Raw genomic sequence first — 8,272 nt, 5'->3', positions numbered from 1 at the left:
ATATAAAGATACAAGATAAATGTTCGACCTTACAATAATTGGAGCAACATCACTTCAGCCAACATCCACCAAACTGCACTCAAAAACTTGCTTGGTTTGTGTGTGTGTGTGTGTGTGTGTGAGAGAGAGAGAGAGAGAGAGAGAGAGAGAGAGGACCATCAATCAACCATAGTCTTTGTCGACTTTGGATTAAATCGAAGTGTCACATATATCGTAAAATTAAAATATTATATCTTTAAACAGATTCGATAAGTAGATAAAAAAGACTATATACGACCTAATGAAATTAGACACTCATGTCAATTTCATGGTATAATATTCTGAATTTTTTTCTCTCTCTTAGGTGAAGAAAACTCCTTTAGAAAATAAAAAAAAGCATTAGCATACTTCTTTAAATATTTTTCTCTAATTTAGTTATAAATATTTATTTGTAAATAATATTAGATCATAGCAACGAGGTTCATCTATAGTCATCACAACGAATCAAGCATAAATCTCTTAAGAAGAATACACCTAAAACATTGGTCTTATGATGATATACGACACGCACTTGTCAAAAGGTTACGAAGCCACTTATCACAGTCTAAAGTGGCACGAGTCCTAATAGAGACCACTTGCGAGGCATCTATAGACTTGGACGTAGCTACTTTGATCTCGTCAATGGTTATGCTTGTTATTGGTACACTCTTTACTTTGTAGTCGAGCACGAGTTCTGCTAAAGCTCTCTCTCTCTCTCTTTTGTCCGACGACTTCTCCCCCCCCCGTTTGGTAGCCCACTGTCCATGATCTTGGAAGGGCACGAGGAATTGCAATGAGCATCAACCATGCTACGACATCGTTAATCGTTCAAAAACCATGCTAGCTAGGAGGGGTTTCTCCATCATCACTTATAATGCTACCTTTCTCTGCTTAATACTTTCTCCACGATCTTACCACTAAGATTTTCCCTATTGGTGTGGTGCAAGTCACGATGACACTTGGAATCGGGACCATAATCTTAACTCAGGCTCAATGAGTTCCTAATTGAGTTAGCGTGGTTACACCCGAAACCAACTCAATTACGATCTAACTATAACCAATTAAGATAACCGATTATGAGACTAAAATTTTATATTGTCCGGCATATCATTAGTTCATTCGGCGCTTCGTTCGATCTTTTAGCGCATCATTCTCTCATTCGACGTATTGCTCAATCAGCATGTTGACCTCCTGTAACTTTTGATCTCTTTGGTGTAATGTTCGATCCTTCGGCCCGATACCCGAACTCACAGCATGAAGTCTTTTTGCCGACACGTCGATCAATCCTTCGACCGACGTCCAATCTTCTGACATGTTCACTCTAACCCAACATCGGATTCTTCCTACTTTAATCGATTTATCTTTTTTGATCGAAGTACTGCGTCGCTCAAAATACAGATTAGATTATAAACTCTTCAATTGATTTCATCATCAAAATCCAAACTTCAACAAGTAGTGAAGCATAAATCCTTTAGACTTATCCAAGTTAAATTTGATTCATAGATGGTTATAAAGATTCTGAATAGAAAGAGTAAAGTATCATGGAAATACTTGATTCTTCTATCGGGAAGCTATATATGTTTTTTTCAATCGTAACAAATGAGTAATTTGATTATCGAAGGGGGTTTTATCGGATAAACTCTCGGTGCAATTTTTTTTTGAAATAAGAAAAATGATATAGACTTTTTCTATTCTCAAATTGAATAGAATAAATGAGGTATGAGATACGAGCATTTTTGTCGTGCGTAATAGCAAATACTTTCTTCGCTATCTTACAACTCAAGATTTTTCCTATTGGTGTGGTGCAACTCACGATGCCACTTGCAATCGGGACCACACTGGTAATGGGTTTGCTACCTTCCTCTTCTCGGTCGGTTTCTCTCCAAGCAACTTCTCAACCTCATCATCTCATCGTCGCACTTCATCGAAGCTTTACTTTCTAGATTCTCTACTTTGATAAGTGTATCTTCCTCCACTGTCGTATCAAAGTCCATTGTTTTGTTTGCTATACTTGAGAGCAACAATCTTTGACTACGTAGATATCTAAATTTGGGTAAAATTGTTTAACCTTCCCTTATACATGTAGTAGATATCTAAAATTTTTAATTCCATTATACTAGTAAAAAAGAGCACAATGGATTTACAAAAGTGTGTATTAAATTTTTTACTGCTTCATAGCTCCATGATATTTTTTTATTTTTTTAATGATGTTAAAGACTATATTCATCTTCTAATATTTTTAGACATGTTATTAGAAATTACACAAGACATATTTCTTCTACTGAATGGATACCTAAGAAGCTAACAACTTATATGCTACCTAATTATAATATTGGTTCCTTTGTGCCTGATAAGACTCACTAGGATACTCTTGAAGAAGAGACGGGTAGCTAGTCAATTCCTTCGAGCAGAGGTCTTCTTTGTTATCTCCACGTAATATTGTCCTCTTGTAATCAATGAAAAAAATGGATTCACCTAACAAAACAAAACAACCACTAATCATGACCGATAGTCTCGAAGCAACAATGACAAGGAGAAATAACTGATGTATTTATAAACCTCAAATGACTTAAAAAATGAAGTAAAAAAAATCACATCTCGGATTTCCTGGATTCTGATGGTACCACCACTTGTGCTGAGCAGTATCATCACCTACAGTACTGTCATCAGGCGATACCATCACCCTGACGATACCATCACTTGAGAGCTTGGAAAAGTGTGTTCTTGATCATCATCTAATCTTGGATGATCGAATATTGGCCTAAAATAATCTTAACTCAGGCCTAATGGGTCCTTAGTTAAGTTGATATAGTTACACTAAAGACCAACTTAATTACGACTAACTACGACCAATTAAGATAACCGATTACGAGACTATAATTCTATATTGTCCGGCATGTCATTGGTTCATTCGATACTTCGTCTGATCCTTCAGCGTATCATTTTCTTATTTGGTGTATTACCCAATCGGCATGTTGACCTCCCACAACTTTTGATCTCCTAGGTGTAATGTCCAATCCTTTGGTCCGATGCCCGAACTTACAACATGAAGTCCTTCTACCGACACATCGATCGATCCTCCGACCGACGTCCAATCTTCTGACATGTTCACTCCAGCCCAATTTCCTGTTTTACTCGATTTATCTTTTCTGATCGAAGTTAGCTCTACGCCACTCAAAATATAGATTAGATCGTAAACTCATCAATTGATTTCATCATCAAAATCCAATATTCATCGGGCAAAGCATAAATCCTTTAGACGTATCCAAGTTCAATTTGATTCATAAATTGTTATAGAGATTCTGAATAGAAAAAGTAAATTATCATGGAAATAGTTGAAACTCTTCTATCACATATAACAAGCCTTCTCGGGAAGCTATATATGTTTTTTTCAATCGCAACATATATAGAAAGAGTAAAGTATTGATTTGATTATCCAACGGTTTTATAGAATAAACTCTAGGTGCAATTTTTTTGAAATAAAAAAATGACATAGACTTTTTCTATTCTCAAATTGAATAGAATAAATGAGGTATAGAGTGATACAGATATGATTATTTTGTACTATCAAGTGAAATTGTGATGAACAAATTCATTAGAATTTAAAATAACTTATTTGTGCTAAAATATTGGCCTAATTGACCTAATAATTTATGATTTAGATAGCCTAAATTGCATATGACCAATTCTACATATATTTTCAATAGTTGGGCTTAATCCAGGTTCTATTTAGACCATATAATTGCAAAAAGAAAGATATAAACATCAAGCGGATATGATATAAAAATATAAGGAGTCTCCTCCCCTTTTATACAAAATTTAACGAATGAAATTTTAAATCCTCTCTATTTGTCTTAAGCATAAAAATTCATTATAATCATATTATTGAATAGAAGATAAGAATAATTATTGAAGAAGTTTTTATTGAAGTAGCTTTAGCTTGAATACATTAATATGTCCCTCTCCTATTTATACAGTTTAGGAGGGAAGATTTTCCTCAACAGAATAGAAGATTTCTCTCAACAGAATAAAGAGATTTCCTAGTTGGAGAAATCTTATCTGCTATCCTATGTTAATATCTATCGATAATCAATTCCGATGGGATTTATGACAATGTAAAGATGAATCAATTTAATTTATATTATCACACATAAAACGTGTTCATGTTATATGTCTATTCATATTTTTTTCTCTTTCATGTTGTATCAAATCATATGTATTTTTAACACGTCCATATCATGTCACACACATTATACTTTGCCTTTCCATTTCATGCCATGTCCTTTTTACGCACTGATATACGCATATCATGCGCTTTGCCATTACATTATTACTTACTCCCAAATGTGATGTTAGCATATCATCAGATGTTGCTACACTTGTGGACTTGGAAAATATAAGATCTTACATTGCAGATTTTACCATCTAAGCAACAAATCTCCATCGTATTGCATTCTATATGTGAAGTCTGTAGCAAAGTAATTATCTCAGAATTCCAATATGATTCTATAAATCAGTTTAGAATTTCTATGAAACGGAGTGACAATCTACTGACTTTGGTCATCAGTCCACACTCCTTCGATTCTATTCAGAGGCAACCTTGGAGTGTCTAAAATAAGCAATCCACTGTGTGTGCTGTTCCTTTTGCAGCACTGAACTTACTTCAGCAGTCGAACAAGATTCATTAGCTAAAAGTTGATGCAAATTTTGCAGATTATGGAGTGGAGATCTGGCCTATATGCAACATAACCAATAACATTAATTTTCCTCGATGTCAATCACCAATGTAGTTTTCTTGAATGTCATCGTATACAAAGTCGAGACGGGTTTTCGGAGCGATCTAATGTAATCCTCATCCGGATTGGGCATATGACACCCTCAAGTGAGATTTTAAGTTTTAGGATATGTGAATTGTGTTAATTTACATAGTTCTTTAGAGTAACTTAGTGCATCATCCTGTTGGTTAATCTTTTTCCTTACCTTTAACTCCATGATGATGGTTTTGGCAGAAATATTCCTTTTACATACCTTTTGCTGCTTTGATCTTATTTATGCTTTGTACCTCTTTTCTGTGTCTTGTTTGCCAGAGATTCACACACTGTTGTGTGCATCTAAAATCCTCTAACCATATGGCACTCTCAAAATGCAACAGTGTTTATTTATTTATCTGTTTAATTAAGATGATATTCATAATGATTTTGTCAAGATTTACTATTCATTTCTGAGACATGCATTTATGGCCAGCAAAACACTCCCTGTGATCTGCTCTATTTCAACCATTCAATGATCTTCCTTTGGTCATATTCCCTGAGATGTTATGTTAACCTTTGTTGTCGACTTAGATTTAAGGAAATCTTAACTTTTACAATCGTAAACCATTGATAGGTTTGTGTCACTGATGAACAACATCCTTGCAGAGAGACAGCATGAAATTTAGCCACAAAAGGCTTGGAATTGTGTGAAATTGGGTAGATGAATCCTTCATGTCTGATACATGTAGTAGCCTCGAAGGTTTTCAATGAACAATTTCAGTAGTTGTTGAACATTTGATTCTCCTTTCCGTCATCACAATGCTGCTTTCTGAATTCCTGACAGGAAAAAAGAATTTACGAAAGAGGAGTATGCGTGGATCAAGCGCTTCCTAGAGGATCTTAAACGCATGAGATGCATAGCTTGCTCGGAAGATCAGAAACATCATCACATGTTGAATTCAGACTTGCCAAATTCAGCTCAGACCGTATGGTTTTTTCTTCTTGCATCAGTCGAGCAGCAGATGAAGATGAAGATGGGGGGGGGGGGGGGGCAGCATTTCACACAAGAAAGGCATCGAGAAAGACAAAAAGGTAATATAAAACCTGAATAATTTTCAGGAACTTTAGTAATATAAATCCATAGATTGAAGCATTTGCTTTTTTACATAATCTGAAGCCAAACAAAGGGTACAGCAACTCACTGCTCTCAGTCTTCCTTTCCTTCAGCCTCCTTTGATTTGCTATCTTTGGTCAAGAAGCAGAAGCAAGAGCAGCAGGGACACTGGAACAAGATCTTCATAGCTTTGCTCCAAATCCTAAATGTTTATGCAGCACCCAAGAAACCTCAACTATGTCAAGCAGCTGCAAACTCCTCCTGCCTCTGCCCTGCCTTTTTAAATCCACATATATCAACTCCTTTCCTCCACTTCATGATAGATGATGCCCATGTTACACAGCTCTAGAAGGGGCATGGCCATGACCTACTCTTTTGTTCTTTCCTTTGTGGGTCATACAAGCCACTCATGAGAATATACTCCTCCATTTTTTTTCTTCTATTATTATTGTTTTTTCATGTTTGCATCTTTGAGGTAAAATACTGTTGATATAAATCATGCCTCAATAATTTTCTCTTAATCCAAACTTAAAGCAGCCACAGTATGATGGAATTCTTCCCTTCTCGATCCAGTATGTGTTTAACCTGAGCTGCTGCTTTTCCTAGTGAGTATCGAGTCAGATGAAACACAATTAAGGTGGATGGGGGAAGAGAACAAGTACCAGCTGAAATGGGGCTGGCTAGTGGAGGGGGACAGGAGACAGTCACAGGGTTGGGGTGATCATGTGATGTGATGAATGGATTGATTCCTAAACTAGATCTGCAATGCGGTGTGACAGCCACCATTTCTCGGCCAAGCCAAGCCACACACCCACACAAAAAAGAAGAAGAAAAAAAGGGCAGAGCAAGAGATGCACATGGGGTGGCTTTCCATGAGGACCCACTCGGTTGCCTCTCCTGCTCTTCCTCTTCTTCCTACTGCTGCTTCATACAGTTTGCTGGGTTGGTGACTGCATTTTGTATTGTTTTGAGTTATGCTCGGTGCAGGATGTCTAAACAAACGAGAAGAATGCACCGAGTTCTCACACAGCAGCTTCTCAACTGCTCAAGAAGATTGCAAGAAGATTGTTCCGAATGAAAAGCTTAGCTTCATGCATGGCACAATGTTTGTGGCTCTTTCAATGGGTCTTCCAAAGTACTCATCACTCCAAAGTGGTTGAAATTTTTCATGTTAAATTGGAAGGACCACCTCTTCCATGGTGACAGCAACCATTAGGGCAAGATAGTACACAGGGGTGTCACGGGACTCTCAGCCATGTCTATGGACCCCTTCCCCTTCAAACCAGAGTTTACCTAAATAATTTGATGATGCCAATGGTGAGTGACCTGGTTGTACTTTGGCACTTCTTGTGTTTTGTATTCCTAATCTGATTCCCATTGGTTGTCTTATCATTGATCGATAATAGACCGAAAAATTTGCTGTAAAAGACAAAAAAAAAGAGATTTGAGTGTTCTTGATTTAACTGGAAATATTGGCATATATTTTGGTTCGTAACTCTCTCTTTCTAATTGTTCAGAACCCAATTAGACAGACCTCTTCTAAGTGAACAGAATGTGCCTTTGTCTTCTTGGTGCAATTTAAGGCTTAGTTTGTCACTAATGACGACAATGCCTAGCATTGTACTCTATGGATGTCGATACTTCTCTACGAGACAAGATGAAGACATTTAATGTCTGGCCTTCTGTTGACTCATGACACTATCTATCATGGATATAGTGGCAAAATGGATGGGACATGTTTGGATTTTAGCTCAAGAGCAAATCTAGTTATCTATGTGCCGTAGCACTAAAATCCTGATTCTTGGTGATTGCTGGTGTGTGTTGATGAAGGATTGATAGCAGGTGTGACTGGTACTAGGGCAAGGAATCATGAAGGGATTTATTTGGTAATGTAGATTCCAGAAAAGACACTAAACTGTCAAATAATAACTGCATTTTGAGACACTTCTATTTATGCTCACAACAGATGCTACATATTTTTGTAATTTTATTCTGCATATAGCAGGGCTTCTTTTTTTCTTTTTTTTTTGTCCCCCTTTTAGATACAGTAAGGCACAAACAACAGTGAAAGATGGCTTGACAAATTGCAACATGTAAATCCATGGTTTTCGACTAACAATCACAGAACTAAGATTATCTCTTGATATCGGCAAACACTTGGACTTGTACACTTGGAAATGACAAACATCAAGCATGCTTCCATGAGCTCTTCACACTCCCCTGAATCACCATCCATATTACCAATTCTAGGCATTAAGATAGAGACACAATTGTTGCATAAAGGTCTTTTAATCTGGGCATCTGCTAAATCATGAAACTCAATATGAAGCTTAACACTGATATAACTCCAATAGAGCAGATAGGGATAGAACTAGTAGTTAATCATATC

Source organism: Musa acuminata, chromosome BXJ3-8, assembly GCF_036884655.1.
Source record: "Musa acuminata AAA Group cultivar baxijiao chromosome BXJ3-8, Cavendish_Baxijiao_AAA, whole genome shotgun sequence".
NCBI lineage: Eukaryota > Viridiplantae > Streptophyta > Magnoliopsida > Zingiberales > Musaceae > Musa > Musa acuminata.
The sequence above is the reverse complement of the archived record's forward strand: the minus strand, read 5'-3'. Positions refer to the sequence as shown.